This window comes from Phyllopteryx taeniolatus, chromosome 7 (assembly GCF_024500385.1).
Source record: "Phyllopteryx taeniolatus isolate TA_2022b chromosome 7, UOR_Ptae_1.2, whole genome shotgun sequence".
Taxonomy (NCBI): Eukaryota; Metazoa; Chordata; class Actinopteri; order Syngnathiformes; family Syngnathidae; genus Phyllopteryx; species Phyllopteryx taeniolatus.
The window spans coordinates 24,553,026-24,577,791 of NC_084508.1; the positions used below are offsets into that span (position 1 = coordinate 24,553,026).

A 24,766-nucleotide genomic window follows, 5' to 3' on the forward strand; every position below is an offset into this window, starting at 1 on the left:
ACGTCACAGGCCTAGTTTGTGGCCCCGTCCATAAAATCAGGACAATTTAGAAGGTGAAAGAGTTTTAAACCATATCTCAACAATTCAGTACTACATTGTTCTCAGTCTTTGCACTCATTATCTTCAAACATCCATCCATTCATCCATCCATCCGTCCAATACCCACAGACATATAGTGTTTATCCTCTGCGAAAAAATGAAAAATATTACTGCAGCTTACTGAGAAGCTGTGACCCCCCTCCATGTCTACTCTCCCAGGTGGTCAAGGCTCACACACTGGACGGAGCAGCACAACAGTGGCAAAAAACGGTTTCATTCTTTTCATTTTATTTGATGATGCCATTTGTGTATGTTTCTATAAAGTGCAATATTATAGAGTGCTATTTTTCCTATTAAAACACAATACAGAAAATGTAGGATTTTGGGTTGGCAGGAACGGATTAATGGCATTTGCATTCATCTTGTTAGTAAAATATGATAATAAAATGCTACCATACCAATTTATGTTGGGGGGAAAAAAGGGTGCCTAACGAGCGGTTATGGTATTTCCCCGTGAAGGAAAAGCCCCTAATCCCCGTTCCTGCTCATTGTTCCCTTTGCTTCGTTTCCTCTGTGAAATTTCCAGCCTTGGGACCGGGACCTGGACTCGGATAATTACTGGAAACCTCCATGGGGGCAGGGAATCCGCTTGACCGCCATTGATCCTTTCTTCGGGCCTGATTGGGCCGTACCAGCGGCGATGTTGCGCCTCCATTGGCCCAAAACCACATCAATCTGGTCATTTCCAGATGCCCCCTCAAGTTTGAAACTTTTTTTTTTTCTCTCTCTTTTTTTTACGAGCAGGAATCGGGTTTCAACTAAACGAGCTCTGGCAACCGAGTTCACTCGCGGCCGAGGGAAGAAAATACTCTTTGAATAATTCACACATCTGTGCCTGGCATACGTTTATACAGAGAACAGGCAGAGGAGGACCCGCGACGACGACAAGGAACAGGCGGGCGGACATGCTGCCGGGAGGGATGAAGACCAGATAGATAAAGTTGAGATAAGTTAGTCTTGTGTCCGGCTGACCGCTCCTGAGTGGATACACAGTAAGGTGAGCCTCTCGTCTCGAACTGGTTTTCATGAAACATTTCATCAACAGACTGAAACCGCCTGGTTGTTGGTCAACCGCTGTCAACCGAAACCCACTTTAGACACAGTCGATTAGTTTAAACGGGGGAGGGAGGCGTTGTTGTGTTTTGTGGCAGTTTTTACAGTTGACAGTACTTTGTAAGCATATCGGCCAGGACATGATGGACAAGGGTCGTTGAAACTGCCACCGTGTTTTACTACATTACAGAAGCTAAGGTCATATCGTTGTTTGACTGCTGAGAGGCTAGCATTTACACTTACATTGGTTATACGCCAAAACCTCCTGTGAGTTAGTAACTATGTGAATGCTTAAAGAGCCACGTTTTCACACTGTTGCTTTTTGTGTGTCAAAAACCTTTGTTTCACAGAAATGTAGTCTGTCAACGTTTTATTTTGTGGGTGCTGAGACCACTAAGAGTGAAGCATATTTACACTGACGTGTGTCTGATACAGTTTGCATTAGTTTGCTGGGAGTCGAGCATTCACATCAATGGTTCTGTGTGTCAAAAACTCTTGATCGTGTGAATGCTGAGTCAAAAACTTCTACTGTATGGCGGCTAACAATCAATCATTTGTACAAATGCTATTTTGCAATGAAAACCGTTGTAATGTGTGATTTGCCAAGTTTCACACTTGTCCTTTTGGTTTTAAAATATTTTTAGGGTCACCGATGATAGTCAAACATTAAGCAGTTGTGCGTCCAGTCTTCACTGTGTGAATGGTGTGTTCCAATAGCCTTTTTTGTTTTATTTTGTATGCAAAAACATTTTTTGGACGACTGCTGAGAGTCAAGCATTTTTGGTTAATATTGTTGTGCATCACCTAGGAATTAAAATAACTCGAAGAAAAGGGTTAGGTGTGATCTCTCCATTGAAGGCCTCAAAGTGGTCAAATGAGAAAACATCATTGCAACGGTTGCGTGTGTTGCACTATATGTGGGATTACCATGATATGCTGCCACCTGTATTGTCATGTCAATTAAATACGTTCTTTTTCATTTTGCCTGCTCGTTTCTCAGCATTTGCATGCGATTTCTAAAGGAAATGCATGTCCTAGGGAGATGGTCATGTCCATACGATCAATTTGATTGTGAACACCTAATAAGTGTGTGACAGTCTTGATATATATGTCTAGATAGTGTGAATGCTCTGAGCAGATGTTGTGTATTATTGAGAAAGGAAAAGAGGGGTGGGGGAAGAAGAAACTCAATGACTGGTAGTGCATTTTAGATGTTGACTATGAAGGGGGGTTTGCTTCATGATCGGCCCGCCTTCGTATATTAGTTGTTTTTCAAAATAAAACAGCATGTCATTGTCAAATGGTTTGCCACATTTCACATTTGGTATGTACAAGCTTGGAGCCTAATATTTCAGACAGGATGGTACAGAGAGAAGATACATATTTCGGATTTGCAGAAGGGTGTTATGTTTAACATTAGGCATTACAAGGAGCTCGCAGGAAGCAGAGGAAATGCAGAAAAAGACTAGTTTCAAATAAGCTTCCTTGCAGTCACAGGCTGGCTAATTCACTGTGTGTCCACTAAGATTAAAAGGCTGAGACGTGTTTTGAAAACAGTGATATGTTTTGTAACACATTGCAATGTTTACAATGTAAAGCTTGGTTCCAGAACAAGGCTCAAGTGTCAATGAATGGCTTCACTGTTCAGCCCAGGGGTCTGGGCAACTTACTGCCCATGTTATCTTGTACAGCCTGTACAGACAAGTCTGATGAATTTGGATTGAATCTTTGGACTTCTTGCATTACCTGCATTACATCGAAAGACTAATTTTTGTTTTTTTATTTTACATTTACAAGCGAAAGTTGTTGCCTAATTTAACCGACCATACAATAATGAAATAAGTGTCAGTTTCCCATTTATGCCATGACATTTTAAAATTGTAAAAGTGGAATAGAGTTCAGAGGAAGTGCAGTTACTCTGCTTATTTTAGATTTCATCCATGGCCACTTTTAATGAGATTTTTCTTTACCAATATTAATCTTAGATTTCTGCTTGGGCTTCCTCGTTTTTCAGGCCCAACATAACTCTGGAAGAACATAAATAATGACGTGCAATAATGAGCCATTAAGTCTAAACAGAAGCTGGATGGTGGGTCTCCTCTGAATCATCCAAGATGCTCCCCTCTGAGCGTCTTTATGAACAGGACAATAAAGTCACACCACCATACTGTCCCTATGTGGTGTTGTTATTATCATTAAAAGCTAGAAGGTGTGAAAGTGCTGTGGTAGTAACACTTGAGATATTGTTGTTCTAGCTGAGTGCAGTCCAAGGTAACTTATTGACCAGCCAAGTAGCGGTGTTTGACCCAGTTTTACGAGCTTGCAAAGTTCAGCTGGCCTCCAATTTCCCTGGAAACCCAAAACACTCCCTCACACAATGGCCACTGCATTGTTTGGAACAGAATGAGCGGGAGATGGCAGTCAGTCCTCCATCACGCCACCCTGCTTGGTTAGACAAACGTATCAAAATGTTGGCCCAGCTTGTGTTCAAACATAGGCTCTTTTAACTGACTTTTCTCAACAGCTGTGTTTTTAATGAGCTGCTCCAACTGGTTCTGGTCATCTCATTTTACACAGTAGAGGTGGGACTCCAATGTGCCAACAAAAGCAGTAATATCAATTTATTTGCTTTTCAAAGCCATCGGACATTAGTGTTACAAAAGAGTTGATAAATGGATAATTCTCGGATATTGGAGTACAATTTTCGCAAAGAAGATAACTGAACGCTATTCTTATCGGAAAACATGTTTTCTCGTGTCTGGTTTAAACCAGTGACACAAAGGCTTGTCAAGTTAGTGCTTTGAAACTGATTAGAAAAGGGCAAGCAGAAGAAAAAAAACATGCAGGAAGCTTAATCCATTCTTTCATTTGGTATACCGCTTGTTGTCATAAGGGTTGCGGGTGTGCTGGACCCTATCCCAGCTAAATTCAGGCTAAAGGCAGGGTAAATCCTAGACTGGTTGCCAGCCAATCACAGTGGAACAAACTTGACTGGATAAGCTTCCCGTTTGTCACATCCATTAACTGGTTAAAGGTAAATTGGCAAGCCTTTGGGGGAAGCAGAAAGTCAGTTCTCCTGTGTCACAGGCTTAAACAAGCGTGATGAGTGAAAACATCTTTTCCAACGAGAATAAGCCACTGTGCGTTTTTGTTTGTTTGTTTGTTCATCTTTTAATCTAGACATGTTAATCAGTTATGATAAAAAATTTTAGTAATCTCTTTGAAGGCATTTGTTTGCCACACACGATCACATAGCTACCACTGCTTTCTTCATTAAGGATGAGAACCGTTCTCATCATCAGTTGGAAGCTTTGACCAGGTATATTTGTAAGATTTCATGCCTGTATTATCGCAAATCCAGCTGTCATGCTGGATTTGATATTAGGGCAATTGAGGACACGTTTCCTAAATGGATTAATCCGAGGAGAAATTATCAGAAAATATCGTTTTGTAATGCTAAATTCCGATGGCTTTGAATATCAAATAAATTGTTTTTACTCAGTTAAATATTTCTTCCAAAAATAAATATTCCAACAATCAGTTGAACAAATAAACATTCACTCCCTTGTTTAAAAAAAACAAAAAACAAAAAATAGTGGTCCTTTATAAAAGCAGTGTAGCCCTGAGCTAGACTCGCTATGTTACAATGCAAAAGTCAACATTATTAAAACGAAGAAACACCAGCATTATAGTTCTTGTTTGGGTAAAATATCGCCCGTCCAGCAAAATAAAATGTTCTCACTGGTTCCACACCAAAGTTTAACAACAGTTTTGGGTAGGCTTTACATGATCAGGATTTTTGGGGCCGATCACCGATCAGTGAATTAAAAAAAAAAAAAAAAAAAAAAAAAACGATAACCAATCCGATCACAAGATGGAGGAATGTATATTTTAATGACCTGTTCATTTACTGTATATACTTGTGTACTTAATTGCTCAAAGAAATATATTTACAATAAATGTATCTTTGTTCCTCTATTTATGAGGCATAGTAACAGACAGAACAAATGAATGGTCTTCTATTAGATGGCAGGAAGTAAATATAGTAATTAATGTATTAACTTTTTGTGACATTTTTGTTTGTTGGTGTGCCGTAAGATTTTTCAATTCTAAAATATGTTCCTTGGTTCCATAAAGGTTGGAAATCATTGCTCTAGTCAGATAGTGTATTCTAATCAGTCAGGTCAAACCAACATTAGAACGTGACAGAAATACTGGGTGCTAAGTTACTGTATTTAAATTACTTTATTTTTAATTAAATGACTTCCCCCACACCGAAACTTTAGAGCATGATTCGACAGAACAGCGGCGGTTCGTGCTACTGCTAGCTTGCTAGACTACATAACATTTTATTGCCTGCTTGCGAGCCGTATTGTATTCAAAGTACATGAACATACCTCAAGCAAGCCTTAAACGAACGTCCTCTCCTGTCCTGAGCACCGGTGACCACCAACAGATTTTATTGCAGTAGTCTGACATAGTGCAATCGTGAAAGAGCAAATTTGTCTTGTAGTGTGATCTTGCATTACGTGTTGTCTGTCTCAGACATGTTGTCTGTTCCACACCGCCGACATTTTTTATTTATTTTTTAAATAACTTAATTGGCCGTCAGATGTTTACAATACTATGTCAAAAGACACGCAACAAGGCTAAAAATAAACTAGCCTTTGGATTCAAATATACTGTGCACGCGGGAACGCGGAGTAAATGTCTTTTGCGGAGCCGATCGATCACCGAATTATTACATTAAAGCTGATCAGCATAAAATGCTAAATATCGTCCAATACCGATCAGCCGATAAAATCGGTGTAAAGTCTAGTTTTGGGAGTCCTACAAGTTTGAACTGAATTTGCACCCACTGCCGATTCCTTCTTGGCAGTCACACTGATCAAAAGATTTTTAAGCGGCAGTAAACAACGGTTAATTTGTCATGTCAGTCGCTTTATCCAGAGTGGTGAGGCATAACCGCAATGTGACCTTTCCATCCTAGTTGTGTAAAAGCACTCCTTACCAATTTATTAACCAACTTAACAAATTAGGCTGTATGGGCTGGAGGTGAAGTAAAATTAGTCATTATGTGACTGGCTTTTGCAGTGTTCTTAATTAAATGTCATTGGCTCAGACATCAGTCATTACTCCAGCACCGGAATGAATTACATTTAATATAGGGCTGCAGCTGTTGCTTATTTTTTAAATAATGTGTAATTCAAATTTGGACTTGGCAGTCAAAGAGGGGAAAATGTATTGAATTTGTTCTGTGTCAGAGCAAATCAGGCAAGTGTGAATATTTGAATGGAAGAACAAATGTCAAAACATGTTGTACCCTAAGCCATTGCGGTTTATTATAAATGCACATTAGTGACTTGTTCCTACATTAGGGCCATCAGATTGCAGCCACTGTCACGCACTGTGTGCTGGTCCTCACATCTTTGCGTCAACCTGTTGCGGCAAACCTCCCTTACTTGCCCTTGGGTCTATTTTGGTCCAAATCACCTGGCTGAATTATTAATCAGTGAGCCATTATATGATTTTGTTTTAATTATTAATCGTTCACTGGAATGTGGCAGATCATGAAAAAGGGGAAAGGGGTCTGATGGTGCACAGCGTCTGATTGAGAGGCCTCCAGTTCATGTAAGACATGACAGACTGCGTGGGAAGATGAGAAAGCGGCACCTAATAATCATGCTGCATACAAATCGCATGTTGAACTGTGGCCACATCGGAGCACTTTTGAAGTAATTGCATGAATATTGCATGCATGTACTGTATATCATCCTGGTTTATGCAATAGTTAAAAACATCTGTGGACAAGCCTGTGACAAAAGTTGACGAGAGATGAAATTTCAGCCCGCTCTCATCCGCATGTCCTGCTATTGGTGACGCTCATTTGAGTGCTCACTTGTGAACACAAAGCACGGATGCACCTTTTATATAACTAGCACGATTGTCTATTGTTTCTTTCTGAGTGGAGGGGGGATTATGTCATGCAGTCAGGGCAGAAGCTTGTGGATGGGAGCGTTCTCATTCAGGATTTCTCGCTAAAACTTTAATCACGATCAAACATTCTGGCTCACTCTCAGCGCTCCTAATCATTGTATTGATTCATTCATTCATTCATTTTCTGTCACGCTTATCCTCATTAGGGTCACGGCCGTGCTGGAGCCTATCCCAGCTGACTCTGGGCGAGAGGCGGGGTACACCCTAAACTGGTCGTCAGCCAGTCTCAGGGGACATATAAACAAACAGCCACTCGCAGTCACAGTCACATCTACGGGCAATTTTGCTAAGCAGCTGTCCACCGTGCCGCCTCATTATTTATCCCTCAGAATAATCAATCACTTTAAATAAAAAGTTTAACCAAGTTGTTCTTTATTCAGTAGATCCAGCCCACATTCACAGTCACATTCATGCAACTCAAACCATAATTCAGAATCATTCAATGCCCTTATCCCATGATTATATTCTTCTTTACTAGGCTTTACACAATCAGGATTTTTGGGGCCGATCAGCGAGTTGAAAAAAAAAAATGACCTGCTCATTTGCTGTATATACTTGTGTACTTAATTGTCAAAAAAATTATATTTACAACAAATTTATCTTTGTTCATCTGTTTATGCCAGTGAGGCATAGTAACAGACAGAGCAAATGAATGGTCTTCTATTAGATGGCAGAAAGTACATACAGTAATTAATGTATATACTTTTTGTGACATTTTCGTTTGTTGGTGTGCCGTGTGATTTTTCAATTGTAAAATATGTTCCTTGGCTCTATAAAGGTTGGAAATCACTGCTCTAGTCAGATCGTGTATTCTAATTGCTCAGGTCAAACCAACATTACATGACAGAAATAATGGGTGCTAACTTACTGTAATTAAATTAATTAAATTTTTAATTAAATTACTTCACCCACACCGAAACTTTAGAGAGTGATTCGACAGAACGGCGGCATGTTTATGTCCAACCGTTCGTGGTACCACTAGCTTGCTAGGCTACATAACGTTTTGTTGCCAGCTTGCGAGCCGTATCATATTAAAACTAGGTGAACATACCTCAAGCAATCCTTAAACGAACGTCCTCTGCTGTCCTGAGCACCGGTGACCACCAACACACGTTTTTCCCCATTTTGTCCTTATAATACAAAGTCGGCGCGCTCCACTCTTGTTGTCGTCACCACGGTCACGAGTGTATCCTATCGCATTTGAGTTGACAAGATAAAGCCCAATGATGGTAAAAAACGGGATGCGGTGGTATCGGAATACAAGATTTTATTGCAGTAGTCTGACATAGTGCAATCGTGAAAGAGAAAATTTGTCTTGTAGTCTGATCCGGGCATTACGTGTTGTCTGTCTCAGACGTAATGTATGTTCCACATCGCCAACATGTTTATTTATTTTATTTTTTTTAAATAACTTTATTGCCTGTCAGATATTTCCAATACTACGTCAAAAGACGTGCGACAAGGCTAAAAATAAACTAGCTTTTGGATACAAATATACTGTGCACGATTGCGACGCGGAGTAAATGTCTTTTGCGGAGTCATTGATCAGATCAGCGAATTATGACATTAAAGCCGATCAGCATAAAATGCTAATTATCGGCTGATACTGATCAGCCCGATAAAATTGGTGTTTATTCTTTATGCAACTGACCAGCATACTGTACACCAGGGGTGGGCAAACATTTTGGCTCAGGGGCCACATTGACTTTTAAAATTTGACAGGCGGGCCAAGCCAGGACCAGATGCTTGCATATAAAAAATAAACAAAACAAATAAGGCATTGTAGTGTTCATACTTCAATTTACTTTTAATGGGAACAGAGTAGTTTTGTTGATCACCTTTTCTTGACAGTGCATCAATGTCTGGTGTTAGTTTTGTTGTGGTAATTCTCAGAACACATCTGAGGTTAATAACTCAGCTGGGATGTCTTCATCACACTAAAAGTCTGTTCACACACACATGTAGAGCCAAACACCACCAGCATCCTCTGTGCCATCTTCTGGATTTTTGGAAATTTGTCTGCGCTTAATGAAGCATAAAACCCATCCAGTTTGAGAGTTGAACTTCTCTTTTAACACAATATCACATTGGAGATCAATCCGTTACATCTGCAACTCCCATGGCGCTGTTTCAGGATCTTGTGTCACTGAATCTTGGATGGTAGTTTATCAGATAAGTGATTTGCTGAGCCTGCAAGCTTGATTTTCTGAGACGTAGCCATCAGTTCCTGCTGTTAGCGTAATCAGCATGCTTGGTATAAAAGTGACGACTGATGTTATATTCCTCTAAAATTCCAATGGTTCCTTAACAAATTAGATTTACAGCTTTTGACCGAACTTCAGTGAAAAAGTATTTAGTAGTCCATTCTATATTAAACACTCTGCCCTCACTGTCTTTTCTTTGGCCCACTCATGGTTGAAGGAGGGTTCAGAGCAGTAGCAGAATAAAAACAAGACAGCCAAAGTCAAGCCAGTGTATCACTGTACCAACCGCGCTACCTGGTGGAACCACTGGCCATTACAGGACAAGGTCAAATGAATTCAGTCATGATTTTGGGCGATTCTTTACCAATCATTGGCAGGCCGCATTGAAATGATCAACGGGCCGGCTGTGGCCCGTGGGCCGTATTTTGCCCACCCCTGCTGTACGCGGTCTAAAAGTACTTCACCAAATATTGGGAAAATTAAAAATCAATCATCAGCCAAATAATTAGACTTTACACCGATCTGATCAGCTTGATCGTATCGGCCGATAATTAGCATTTTATGCTTATCGGCTTTAATGTCGTCATTGATCGGACCACAAAAGACATTTACTCCGCGTCGCCATCGTGTACAGTATATGAATCCAAAAGGTAGTTTATTTTTAGCCATGTCGCATGTCTTTTGACGTAGTACTGTAAATATCTGACCGCCAATAAAATTATTTAAAAAAAAAAAAAAAAAAACGTTGGCAGTGTGGGACAGACAACACGTAATGCAAGGATCAGACTACAAGACAAATTTGGTCTTTCACGGTAGCACCATGTCAGCCTACTGCAATAAAATATTATATTCCGATACCACTGCATCCCGTCTTTTATGATCACTGGGCTTTATATTATCAAATCAAACTCGGCCGGATACACCCGTTACCATGGCGAGGGCAACAACAATGGTTCGTGTCGTGTGTATTATAAGACCAACATGGGGAAAAACGTGTGCTGGTGGTCACCGGTGCTCGGGAGAGGACTTTCATTCAAGGATTGCTTAATGTATGTTCACATACTTTTAATACGATACCGCTCGCAAGCAGGCAACAAAATGTTATGTAGCCTAGCAAGCTAGTTCTAGCACTAACATGCCGGCGTTATGTCGAATCATGCTCTGAAGATTTGGTGTGTGTGAAGTAATTTAATTACAATAAAGTAAGTTAATTACAGTAAGTTAGCACCCATTATTTCTGTCATTTTGTAATGTTGATTTGACCTGATTGATTAGAATACATGACCTGAATAGATGATAATAATACTTTAAGATACTCAGTATACAGTACATACAGTAAATGAACAAGTCATTTAAACACATTACTCCATCTTGTGATTGGATCGGTGATTGGTTATTGTTTTTTTTAAACTCGCCGATCGGTGATCGGCCCCAAAAATCCTGATTTGTGTAAAACCTACAAATGGGATAGGATAATCTCTCTGTCCTGTTTCAATGCCAGTGTGTATTGCGCCGAATAATGCTGCCATATTTTGGATACACTGTAGCGAAGCGATTGGTTAGCACGTCTGCCTCACAGTTCAGAGGACCGGAGTTAAAATCCCGGGGCCTTGCCTGTGTGGAGTTTGCATGTTCTGCCCGTGCCTGTGTGGGTTTTCTCCGTGCACTCTGGTTTCCTCCCACATCCCAAAAACATGCATGGTCTGTTGATTGAAGACTCTAAATTGCCCGTAGGTGTGAATGTGAGTGTGAATGGTTGTTTATTTACATGTGCCCTGCGATTGGCTGGCGACCAATCCACGGTGTACCCTGATTCTCGCCCGAAGATAGCTGGGATAGGCTCCAGCACGCCCGCGACCCTAGTGAGGATAAGCGGTAAAGAAAATGGATGGATGTAGCTAGCTCCCATAGCGTTTATTGGCCTTCTATAGATTGCAAATTGGTAGACTGAATCAGCACTGGTGCAGTTGATTCTTCAGGCACTCTATTTTGCCTCCGTTGCTCAAGAACACAATTAACAATCAATTCCACATAATCAGTATAATTCGTATGATCAATTATTGTTATTATGCTGTTTCCTGCTTATAAATCATTGGGACTGTCAACCATCCATTTGATTTATTACCTTATGTTTTCCAAGCTTGGCCTTGTTTACGCATTTCCCTGAGGGTTTTGATATTTAAATTTAATAATCAACATGGAAATAATGTCTGTGCCTTCACAAAAGCTTGCCTCTGCCCTCCATTGATTCTGATTGTGTGTCTCTTGAGGCTCTGGACATTATGCAATTTTGTATTTATCAGGTTGTTTGCAGCAATGTTTCATGTTTTTGGAAAGATGCTAAACAAAGGAGGAGTGATTTTATTTTGATACACCAGGGGTGAAAAAACAAGATTTAAGATGACCTTAATATGCTGAATTCATCCGTTAGCAGAAAAAAAACGGTCGCTGTCAGCAGCTGGTTATAGGCTTTTTTTGTGTTTATGGAGTGCATAATTCTGAAATGATTTATGACTCTTGAGAATGTTATAGCAGTAAATCCTCATAAACACAATATTCTGTGATTCAAGGACTGATGTCTCTTTCAGGGTCACAGTGCCCTGGTCCATGTGACTAGAGTTCCCCCAAGAGCATGCAAGTCCTAACATTTTCTGCTGCCATCAACCAAATCACTTGTAACAACGCGTCAAGGGATGTCGGTCCTTCAATGCCCCCACCCCTCACCCGGACTGTTTCTCGTGGGAAAACACAAGACGGAAACATTCCTTATTGATTTTGTCATTATGCTGGTTTGTTTTGAGCATCTATGTCATTCTAGAGACTTTCTGGTCTTTTGTCACCTTTTATACAATCCCAATTCCAATGAAGTTGGGAAGTTGTATTAAACATAAATAAAAACAAAATACAATGATTTGTAAATCATGTTCAACCTATATTTAATTGAATACACTACAAAGACAAGATATTTAATCTTCAAACTGACAAACTTTGTTTTTAGAAAATAATCATTAAATTAGAATTTTATGGCTGCAGCACTTTCCAAAAAAGCTGGGACAGGTAGCAAAAAAGACTGAGAAAGTTGAGGAATGCTCATCAAACACCTGTTTGGAACATCCCACAGATGAACAGGCTTATTGGGGACAGGTGGGTGCCATGATTGGGTATAAACAGAGCTTCCCTGAATTGCTCAGTCATTCACAAGCAACAATGGGGTGAGGTTCACCGCTTTGTGAACAAGTGTGTGAGAAAATTGTCTAACAGTTTGAGGACAATGTTCCTCACGTACAATTGCAAGGAATTTAGGGAATTCATCATCTAGGGTCCATATTATCATCAAAAGGTTCCGAAAATCTGGAGAAATCACTGCATATAAGAAGCGGCAAGACCGAAAACCAACAATGAATGCCCGTAACTTTCGATCCCTCAGGCGACACCCGACATCAATGAAGAAGAAATGCAGCCGGCTTCTCTGGGCCCGAGCTCATCTAAGATGGACTGATGGAAAGTGGAAAAGTGTTCTGTGGTCCGACGAGTCCACATTTCAAATTGTTTTTGGAAATTGTGGGCGTCGTGTCCTCCGGGCCAAAGAGGAAAAGAACCATCCAGACTGTTATGGACGCAAAGTTCAAAAGCCAGCATCTGTGATGGTATGTGGCTGTGTTAGTGCCAATGGCATGGGTAACTTACACATCTGTGAAGGCACCATTAATGCTGAAAGGTACATACAGGTTTTGGAGAAACCTATGCTCCCATCCAAGCAACGTCTTTTTCATGAACGCCCCTGCTTATTTCAGTAAGACAATGCCAAACCCCATTCTGCACGTGTTACAACAGCGTGGCTTCGTAGTAAAAGAGTGCGGGCACTAGACTGCCCTGCCTGCAGTCCAGATCTGTCTCCCATTGTAAATGTGTGCGTAAAAACAGAGACCCCGGACTGTTGAACAGCTGAAGCTGTACATCAAGCAAGAATGGGAAAGAATTCCCACAACAAAGCTTCAACAATTAGTGTCCTCAGTTCCCAAACGTTTATTGGATGTTGTTAAAAGAAAAGGTGATGTAACACGGTGGTAAACATGACCCTGTCCCAGCTTTTTTGGAGTGTTTAAGCCATAAAATTCTAAGTTAATGATAATTTGCTAAAAACAATTAAGTTTATCAGTTTGAACATTAAATATATTGTCGTTGTAGTATATTCAATTAAATATAGGTTGAACATGAGTTATGTTTAACACAATGTCCCAACTTCATTGGAATTGGGGTTGTACCTCTGCAGAGCTCTGATTGACAAACAAGTGTGACTGATGCTGACAGAAGATGGTTGTTCTGCTTCGTGGTTTGTGTTAGTGTCCTGCTCACATCTATTTATCCCAAAATATGAGTATCCATCTTTATGAGCCGTGTTGTTTGACACTGCTTCCTTTCACCCCCCTCCTCTTTTCCTCACTTGACCGCTAAGCCCATTTTTCTCACAGCCTTGAACATGCTGTCTGCACCTGCATGAGGGCGTGAGTCTGTGCCTGTGACCCGGTTTGCTGCACTGTCACAAGACATCCATGCCCCCGTGGGAGGAGGTCAGGTATCACTTCCATGAGAGTCATGTTTTCGAAGCTATTCTTTAACTGTATACATTGGTGCAGCTGCGGGCTACTGCTGTTTGTGTTTCCATAACATTTTGAACATTGTTGATTGGGATGATCATAGCATGACAGGAGAGGTGCAACGATTCATTGAGTAATTGACAACTAATTGATGATCAAATAAACTGATAACCATTTTTGATAATCCACTGGTCACTTAGAGACCTTATTTAACTCAAAATTGTCCAAATCTTTGGAATTTTAGTCTCTCAACAGTAAATATTAATACAGAGCTGCCGAATGTTACGGAATGTCCATATTTTGTTACAGAAATTACTGAACGTTGACTCGTTATGGCCGGCACAACGGCATCAGCCAAACGTGCACATACTGTAATTCCATAAGCAGCAGCATCTTATTTGTATGATCTATACAGTAGCCTACTAAGTGCTGAGGAAGTGGGGATATGACAGTCAGCTAATTAGGTACCAAAGGAACCACATGGCTACTGAAGCATCTGCTCATCCATCTTAAGTACTAGTAACTGTGACCGCTAATTTTGGAAGCTCTGTTTGTTGTCGATTGAATGAAGACGCATTGCCGAAGAACTTGTGGTTGTGTCAGCGCAACTGCAAAAAGTGCAAAAATCTGACTGCAAAAAGTGAAAGTGACTGGCAAACGACAAAAAGAACGCTGACAGACCTCTAATTTGATCAGAGGTAATGACGTCTACAGGAATACTTTTCAGATTCTTATGGGGTGAATTTTTAAAATTAACATTACCAACATGACGTTTAGGGTTGGGCATCGAGAATCGAGAACCGATTGGAACCAGGACTAACCTTCCGGTTCTCCCGGAACAGTTAAAATTAAAAAATGTCGGTTCCCAGTTTCGATGCCTAGTCCTCCAGCTGCGAAGAAGTGGCGAAAAGCAACAGAAGTGCCGTAAACCAACGAAGACGAATGGGCATGATGATGTGCTTGTGCCCAACGGCACAATTCACTGGCGGTGAACAAAAGTGTGTGTTAACTTTGTTAAAATGAATGACCAACACTTGGAATTAGATTATATTGTCAAAAGAAGTTTTTCCCGATGTGTAGCGTCTGAGGCGCTCAGAGGCTCAGCCTACACCGCGCGGAGCTTCAGTTAAGTCAACTCTCAGTCATCCATCCATTTTCTGAGACGCTTCTCCTCACTAGGGTCGCGGGCGTGCTGGAGCCTATCCAAGCTGTCATCGGGCAGGAGGTGGGGTACACCCTGAACTGGTTGCCAGCCAATCGCAGGGCACATAGAAACAAACAACCATTCGCACTCAGTCATGCCTACGGGCAATTTAGCGTCTCCAATTAATGCATGTTTTTGGGATGTGGGAGGAAACCGGAGTGCCCGGAGAAAACCCACGCAGGCACGGGGAGAACATGCAAACTCCACACAGGCGGGGCCGGGGATTGAACCCGGGTCCTCAGAACTGTGAGGCTGACGCTCTAACCAGTCGGCCACCGTGCCGCAACTCTCAGTCAATTGGGTAAAATACGCCTATGCCAACATTGAGACAGCTAACAAGGTAAACGGTTGCTTGCATTGATGGTTTTTAGCATTTATTTTAGTCTTCAAACCAACTTAAGCGCCGATGACAAAAAAAAAAAAAGCTTAGCATTGGGTTAAAACGTCACCGTAGCAACTTTACATCACAATGAATTGGGACAAAATTCACATAAACATTGTATCACAGTATCACAAACACTAACCTTTTGCCTCATCGGTGGATAGGTTTCAGGGTTTTATAGCATTTGTTTCAATCTATGAAAAAAAATAATAATAATCACCGGTGCCGTGTGAAGTTACTTTTTGTGACAAAATGCTGAGTTCTGGTGCGTACTCTTTAAAATAAAAGGCTACAAGCTTAAAACAAGAAGTCAAGTTAAAATTTGCACATATAAACCATTTGATGTGATGAAACAGAATACAGGGGCAGCTATATATCATTGTTAAAATAGTTATTTTAACAATATCAGTGAAGTCAACTTGGTCAACTGGGTGAGTGAAACAATAAAATAAAATGGTTAAAACAGTCAAAATAACAATTTTAACAATGCTATATTTAACTTTTAGCTGAAACATTAATGAATCAATATTAAGTCAATTGCGTTAGTTCCACATACACTGCCTTTTAGTTGATAGGTTTGATATTGATACTGGTTATAAAGAACCTCGAGTCAAATGTTATAGAGAATAGTTTGGAACCGGAATCGAACTAAGGAATCGGAATTGGAATCGCTCAAATTCAAACGATGCCCAACCCTAATGACGTTAGTGTTTATTCTAAGTTTTGACAAAGATGAAAATGTTCCTTGTGGTTATAACAGTGCAAATCTTAAAGCAAAAAGTGTTTTCGGCGTCAAAAATCGCACATTTATAGGATTCGGACACAACAGAAAACAATATGGACGTAGTTCGCTGTTCTTGTTTTCTGTGAAGTTTGAAGTAAATCTGACAATACGCTTGCTCTCAGTGTGACCTGGAAAATGAGATTGCTCGAGCGCATGCCGCCATTGTTTGTTGTTTCTTAATATATCTGTCAACCTTTTTTTAAAATATAATTTATCTGTTCTCAGATTCCTTTGTCTTTAATTTTTTAAATGTCTGTAAAGAGTATTTTTCTTTTTCCATGCATTTCAGAAACCCTGTCTTAGCCACGGACATTTATTATATTCTTGTTTAGGTACTGACAGATTGAACAATGATATAGTGATATGAATAAATCTAAAAAATGTCTATATGCTCTCTATCTGTTTCTCTCTGTACAATGTATTGCAATCTTGTACCAATAAGACAGAATTTAATGAATCCATTGCTTGTTCTGTTCGTAGTTATTTGGTCAACAATTTCCTTTTTCTTATGGTAAAAATCACACTGTGTGAAAACAGGTAAATATGTCATGTCGCAAATTATTAATCCACTAACAGTAGAGTTCAATGTTATTTGTGAAGATATTGTCTATGAGGGTGGTGCTATGTGATGTAATTCTGCTGGGTCTAGTGATACTTGGGTATAAATTCATACTGTACACTATACTGGGAAATTCATCTGTAATTTTATGTGTAGTTGGGTTTATCAAATAAATATTGTACTCGTCGCAGATAAATATGGTTGTGTTCAATTCATCATAACATCATACATAACATTTAGGCCTGGCCTACAGGAAAGAGTGTTTTTTTGTTGGCTATATCCAATGTTGTGTTGGTTATACTATAGAATAATGTATTTCTTGTGTTTATGGAATAATGCTGAAGATAAACTTCCTCCCGAAAAATTGGATGCTAAATCGCAATGGCAGTATATGTTTAAAAGAAACAAACAAAAAAACCCTCACAATTAAGAGTATTTTCCCATATCATTCAGCCCTACTTCTGATAAATGACAAGGTACTTTTAATTGGGCCCACATTGTTAGTTTATCGGCTTCCCAGTGACGAGGACTGGCTAAGTGTGGCTAAAGCAGTGCTTCGCAATTATTTTCTGTTACGTCAGCGTAACTGGGGTGTTATATATTTAAGTGCGTTATTTGGCTTCATGCTGTCCGCTGCCACCATTTTTAGACACAGTTAACGAGTCTTTCCTTGTCTCCCCCCGTAGTCACAATGAAACCAAACGCTACATCCACTTCATCATATTTCTTCGTCTTAGCTTTCGTGAGACTTTCGTTTTTATTATTATCTCCGTTTCCTTCTGCTTTTCTTTTCATTACTGTTAAATATTTTTCCATGGTGTCTCTTCAGGGTTTGTTCATTGCACTTCATATCTTCTGCTCTGTGCTGAGTGCGCGCGCATGCTCTGTGCAAAAAAAACCTACACCATGGGCACACTCTGACAATGAGATCGCCACTGCCACCTACTGTAGTGGACATGCAATTACATTTTATTCTCCTACGGCAAAAAAAAAAAAAAAAAGCATGTTCCCCGGGGTCACACACGCCCCTCCTGGCATCGCAGGGGGGTACCCCACTATTTGAGAAGGGACTGTGCTAAAGGTTTAGCCACATAAACACACATGATTTTGTGGCTAACTACACAAAAGTGTGGCCAAGAGATTTTTATACTGTTTATCCACAGTGGCTAAGAGGTTTTCATGACCCACTGCCAAACTTGGCTTTCAAGTCATATGACAAGACATAATGGGCGCACAGTCAAGACATTGTGGGGACAATGCAGAGACATTGTTGAGATATTGTAGAGACGCTAGCAATCTTTTGGAGACAAGTTTGAAATATTGTGGGGACACTGTTGAGCCATTGTGATTACATAGTGGAGATAATGTGGTGACAGTGGAGCTCTTGTGGGGACATTGTTGAGACACTGTGGGGACATCGTGGACAGTGTGTCAGGTTCACACACATTGTCAGAGGATAGCTGTCTGAATTTGCCCTTAAACACAGTCATGCTGCTAAGTTACCAGAAAACATCCAAAGCCTTTTCATAATTTTGAGCACTTGTCCCGTAGGGGACCTTTTTCCCCCCCATTAAGTCTTCATTCTTCTCACCATAGGGCGATAGAGGAAGGGAAGTGTGAGCCATTTTGGATTTTATTCCATCCTCAAAAGATGAAACCTGACATATAGCACTCCTAGGGTGTAAGTGTTTGTATTTGTGGCTATGAAAGTGTATCCTTTCCTCATCCTTTTTCCTTTTGTTCATCAACAAGCTGTGATGAGTTGACAGCTTAGATGACAGCAGTCCCTGGCGAGGGTGCATTAAATGGAGCACTGTGAATCTTAAGAGACGAGGTTGTGCAAACATGATCCATTATCGCGCTTTCTGACACGGTAATACATCCGTCAGGAAGGCTGCAGCGATAAGGTTGGTACTTAGTCTACGTGTTCCAAAAAGTGACTCCACTTTTGTGATTAAAAAGGGGGAACGGTGACTTATCACACACAATGAAAGCAAATGCAATGTTTTTTTTTTTTTTTTTTTTTTTGTCAGTCGAATCATTAGCTTCCTCCTTATCTGTTTCTCACACATTGCATCAGTGGAGGATTTCCGGTAACAAGTGCAGCCTGATGCTGAGGCACTAGATGATCTTCGACCAGCACATGCAAAGAGAGAGGAGAGATTTGAAAATAGATTCAGCGGGACACTGTATATAAGCGACCTCTCATTCAACACCAAGGTTTCCCTCAATGCTGGCTCACAATTGATATGGAGCACCTGACCCCCATCAGTACCATTCAAGCCCCTTCTCTCTAGCTATCTGCCCCCCTCCCTTTGTGTCTTCTTCCCTGGGAAGCATCCTGCTGACACTCTCCAATGGTTCTTATTGATATTCTTGGAGAGGCATTGCAGTGAGAGAGAGAGAGAGAGAGGGAATGAAAGTCACGCTGAAGTAGCACCTTCTAGTACTAACCATGTGAATAAAAAAAATAAAAAAATAAAAATCCCAATCGACTACTTATTTTGCCTGCAATATCAGTCTGAAACATGCACATGGATGGAGAATTTGCTCATCATACAATATTGAGGCTTTCGAATGACATCCATGTGTTGTTTCTTTGACTGTGGCTGGCATCCACAAAACAATGTTTAGCATGTCAAGGATGTATCAGGCAAATGAGATCCAAGGGTGTTCTCCATTTTTGGCCCCGGGGAGGCCGAGGATGTTTCTCTTCTTTGCCTTTGCTGCTTGTCTTTGCCGTTGCATGCAAAGATGCATATTAACACATTGTTTAATGCCTTGCTCCGAAGGATAGCCTGTCGCAATCATGCTTCTGCTTCAACTGATGACAACATTGAAGACAATAGTGCCATTAGCTCATTTGCTTATACAGTGGTACCATGACTTAGGTGTTTAATTTGTGCTGTGACTGACCTTGTAACTAAATTTATTTGCATCTAAAATTGTGAGTGAGACGTGGGATGCTTGGCGGATGTTGTGACGTTCGCTGCTGCCATCTAACAGCGCCATATTTGAAGATCCCTCATACCTTAAATTTTGGCTTGCAACACAAAGCAAAAAATCAAAACAGAACAATAGCTCCATCCATCCATTTTCTACCGCTTATCCGAGGTGCGACAAGCATTAGAGGGATAAGCATTAGGACCACGCGGAGAAAGCCCACCAATTACAGCAGCATTGGTTTTTAGTAGGCTCGTGTCTGATGTGGTAGACACCGGCCTCTATTGATCTTGTGTTTAGGGCCTGTTCTTGTGCTACCACGATTAGTGCCTCCATGTTGTCTTTCAGTCCAGCCTTTTCCAGCCACTGGTACGTTTTCTGTATGTCAGCCACTTCTTCAATTTGTCGGTGGTATATGCCATGCAGGGACTTGTCTTTCCGTGACAGCCCATCTAGCTACTTCTCCTTACTGGGCTTCTGTTACCCGAGGCATTCATTTAGTGTTTTGTTCCAGGGAGCCGTCTTCTTGATGTATTCTTGGAGACCCGTTGTTTCCTCTTGTGCTTGTGACACTCTCTAGTCCTCGCCTGCCCTCTTTCCGTTTGGTGTACAGGCTCAGGATGTTGTCCGAATGACATTCCAATGTCATTGCTGTATATCCTTGTGAGGTGGATCGAGGAGTCAATGTCGCACTCATTCTTGGCATGAAGCTTGATGTCATCCATGAAGAGGAGGTGGCTGATCATTGTTCCACTTCAGATGATACCCGAAACCACTCTTGGTTACGATCTGACAGAGGGGGTTCAGGCCTATTCAGAACAGCAGTGGGCACAGAGAATCTCTTTGGGATATGCCACATTGGATGTTCACTTGTGCAACTGGCTTTGAGTTGGCTTCCAGAGCTGTCTTCCACAACCTCATTGAGTTATTGATAAATGTTCTTAGGTTCCTGTTGATCTTCTACAGTTCCAGGAACTCCAGTATCCATGTGTGTGGCATTGAGTCCTAAGCTTTCTTGTAGTCAAACCAGGCAGTGCACAAGTTGTTACTTTTGGTTTTACAGTCTTGGGTGATTGCCCTGTCGACCAGTAGCTGGTGTTTGGCTCCCCTGGTGTTATTAACAATGCCTTTCTGTGCTCTACTCATGTATTGATCCATATGCCTACTCATTTTAGCTAGTCTCAAGTGCCCCGGCACAACGTCATGTTGTATTTCTTGGGCAGTTCTTTAAGTTTTACACCTTTGATTTACTCTGTTAGGAGGCTAACTTCTCTCTGGGTCGCCTTTTATTTTTGTCTCGAGCTTTCTCTCCCATGGAGGTTTCCCTTGCTCCTTCCGCTTGTTTATCTTGTTTAACCAAGCATTTCTAGGATAACTGATACCGCTGCATATATCACCAGATTGGTCCCGGTGATGTTCTTGGTAGGGATGCTTAGCTGTGCTGTGTTGATGTCGTTCAGTAGGGATTCTAATAGTACTTATTTTATGAGCCTTGGCAAGCAGGAGATAGCTGAGTTCCCCCAGGGCTTCATGATCTCTCTCAGGTCAATTGCTCTTTTATTGAGCTGTTCTGTTTGTGGGGCTTGGAACCCAATATTGATGTTTGGGGGGAGTGTGTGAAATCACCCCCACAATGACCTTGTGTCTTGGCTCCTCCCTTGACGTAGCATCTTTGTACTGCAGCTGAGGTACATTGTACTTCATCTATCCCCAATTGTGATAGAAAGTTCCTCTCGCTGATATTCGAACTCTCAGGCCGTAGTAGTTTCTTTCTCAATGTGGAAGTGTGGTTTTGAAGAGTCCATTCCTTCCACATTCTCTGCATGTATGCTATTTCACTACTCTACTCCACGGACTTTTGCTTCGTTCATACTTGTGGGTATTTACATCACCCCACAGGCTAACACGAATGCCGCACTGCAAACGCTGGCTGACCAAGTCAACAAGCTAGAAAGAAAGCACCCACATTCACCTGACATCTTTCTTGGGGGCTTTAACAAAGCAAAACACAACCACAAATTCCCTAAATACAAGCGGCACATTGACTGTCCCACAAGGGAAAACAAAACTCAAGACAACTGCTATACCACGCTGAATGACTCGTACCAATGATATTTCTCATACAGCTTTGGGCTTGTTTTATCATTGTTTAATTCACTTTATATCAACATACAGGCACAAACTCAAATGTGTCAAGCCTGTGGTGAAAACCGTGAAGAGGTGGACCAATGAAACTATGGTGGAACCGCAAGACTGTTTAGATAGCAAAGATTGGAGTGTCTTTGAAACTTCAACTGGCAGCTTGGATGAATATACGGACACTATTACAGCCTACATCACCTTCTGTGAAGATGTGTGTACCAACAAAGACATTTCGCATATTCAATAACAAGAAGCCATGGTTCACTGCCAAACTTCGCCAACTTCGCCAGGCTAAAGAGGACGCCTGTCGAAGTGGGGACAGATCCATGTACAATCAGGCCAGAAACCAGCTGTCAAAAGAAATTAACTGGAAAACTGGAAAACCAGTTTGCTGCTAACAACTCTCTATCAGTTTGGCAAGGATGATAATCACTGACCAGCTACCAGTTTGCAGACGACACCACAGTATTCGGCCAAAGACTGTGACGAGTCTGCTTATCGACAGGAAGTGGAGCGACTGGCGCTTTGGTGTGGCCAACACAACCTGGAGCTGAACACGAGAAGACTGTAGAAATGATCGTCGTGGAAAACATCCTTCGCTACAGCTGCCCCTCACACTAACTGTCCTGTGTCAACCGTCGACACCTTCAAGTTCCTGGGAATTACACTCTCTCAGGACCAGAAGTGGGAGACCAACATCAACGCCATCCTCAAAAAGGCCCAGCAGAGGATCTACTTCCTCCGGCTTCTGAGGAAGCAGAGTCTCCCACAGGAGCTGTTGAGGCAATTCTACCCAGTGGTCATTGAATCGGTCCTGTGCTCATCCATCACAGTCTGTTTTAGTGCTGCCAGAAAGAAGGACAAAATCAGACCGCAACGGACAGTCAAGGCTGCCGTAAAGATTATCGGTACCCACCTTCCCACTCTTGAAGACTGGCACGCTGCCATAACTAAGACAAGGGCATAGAAAATCCTCTTGGACCCTTCACATCCTGGTCACCACCTATTTGAGCTTCTTCCCTCAGGTAGGCGCTATCGAGGAATGCAGACAAAAGCCAGCAGGCCTTCCAACAGCTTCTTCTCTCTTGCCATTTAACTTCTTAAACTGTCGAATTACACTTTCATTGTAACATGTTGCCAATATTCCACGTCTGTCGGGACATTTCTACATTATTCGTACACTCAGTTTTATCACGCTGGACTATTTGCATACTGTTGGTGATGACTACTGCCCACTTATGTGTTTGAGAACTCTCTGCACCATTTGCACAATTGTCACTGTACCAGATCATTGCACTATTCGTCACTTTAAATTGCTCTAAATAGCTTGAGGACTGCATCATTTTCCAAATTGCCATTATATCAGCATCAACACACCAGTGGTACACTTTCATTGCGCAATGACTCCCCATACACGTGTCCTAAATGTATATTTTGTCATAGTGGCTGTTTGTTGTCAAATTCATTGTGTGTTTTGTAACGTACTTGGCCAATAAAGCTGTTTCTTGCTGATTCTGCTGTCTTATGCATAATTGTTTTCCATTGACCCTCAAAGTACACTACTTGATGAATTTAAAATTGGGGGAAAAAAATCATCTCCATCCCCAAAGTTTCACACCAAAGTTATGCCACTGCTTTGTTTTTCTACTGTATCTATGCCAGGCAAAAGACACAAACCTGTGTATCCACCTGTTGCCATTTTTACAACAAAATAAATCACAGCTTTCTGTGAGAATGTCAGCTTTGTGTTCAATTAAACAGGCCCACATTTAACAATAAGACTTTTCACACGGAACATCAATTCTGATCAGCCCCCCATGTGACTTGATTTTTAAAAAAATAAATAAATAATAATAATAATTTCATCTCGGTGTGCAAAGTACAATTCAGATTTATTTTTTTTAACATCTGCCACAGGCCTCTTTCATATGTGGATATAAATTGCATATGTGTCTAACGCGAGTGAGTGCAGTACGGAGGCTCACAAGACGCGCATCCGACCTGTACGTCATCAAAAGTCACAATTGTTTGACAAAACAGACATGCTTCAAAATGGCAACTGCGGACAAAGCAGCAGAAACCAGTCAGTGGTGAAAATATGCTGTAGAATGCATAAATATAGGAAAATGTTGCTTCTGCTTGCACAAAATCTTTGAAATTGCCACAAATGCTTCGTGACGAGACCTACACGAAGGGCCATATTTACTTCAGTCAACACGGCACCTCGTGTTTGTGCGCATGCGCAATGCAACGTCCTGTTTTGTGCGCATACGTCTGACTTCACAGTTGCGTTCAGTCCATAGTAGAAGCCGCGTTTGTTTTTGTAATGTGTACAACTACATAAAAAGATTGGATTTAACAAAAAAAATGAATTAGGTGTCATGCCATGCAGTGTGAATGTAGCCCAAGTTCTGTAAAAGATGGCAAAAGTCACAATTGTTCGACAAAACAGACATGCTACAAAACGCCAACTGCGGATGAAGCAGCAGAAACCAGTCAGTGGCAAAAAGATGCTGTAGAACTGATAAATATAGGAAAATGTTGGCTCTGGTGTCACAAAATCCTTGAAATCATGATGAGACCTACGGGACCTCTGCCTTGGCTCAATAAACGTTGGGAAACACCGCCGTAAAAGGTCAACCTTGCAGAAAAGAAAAGAGTCATCATGTGGCAAAATGTAGTGCAGGATATAAATTGTGCAAATGTTTTAAGCCACCATTAGTTTTGTTGTTTCAGAAAGGCTATAGAGACCTAATAGAGAGGAACCTACAACTCGTTTTTTGTAAAGAGTCAAAACTTGT

The 24,766-nt window shown here is 41.1% G+C and overlaps 1 protein-coding gene across 1 annotated transcript in view; it reads left to right on the forward strand.

Annotated features, from left to right (window-relative positions):
• The first annotated feature begins 698 nt into the window (after positions 1-698).
• Positions 699-24,766, forward strand: part of tnfaip8l1 (tumor necrosis factor, alpha-induced protein 8-like 1) — a 34,720-nt gene continuing 10,652 nt past the window's right edge. The window contains exon 1 of the mRNA XM_061779861.1: positions 699-1,096. The gene's annotated coding sequence lies outside the window, so the exon portion shown is untranslated. The remainder of the gene's footprint in view (positions 1,097-24,766) is intronic.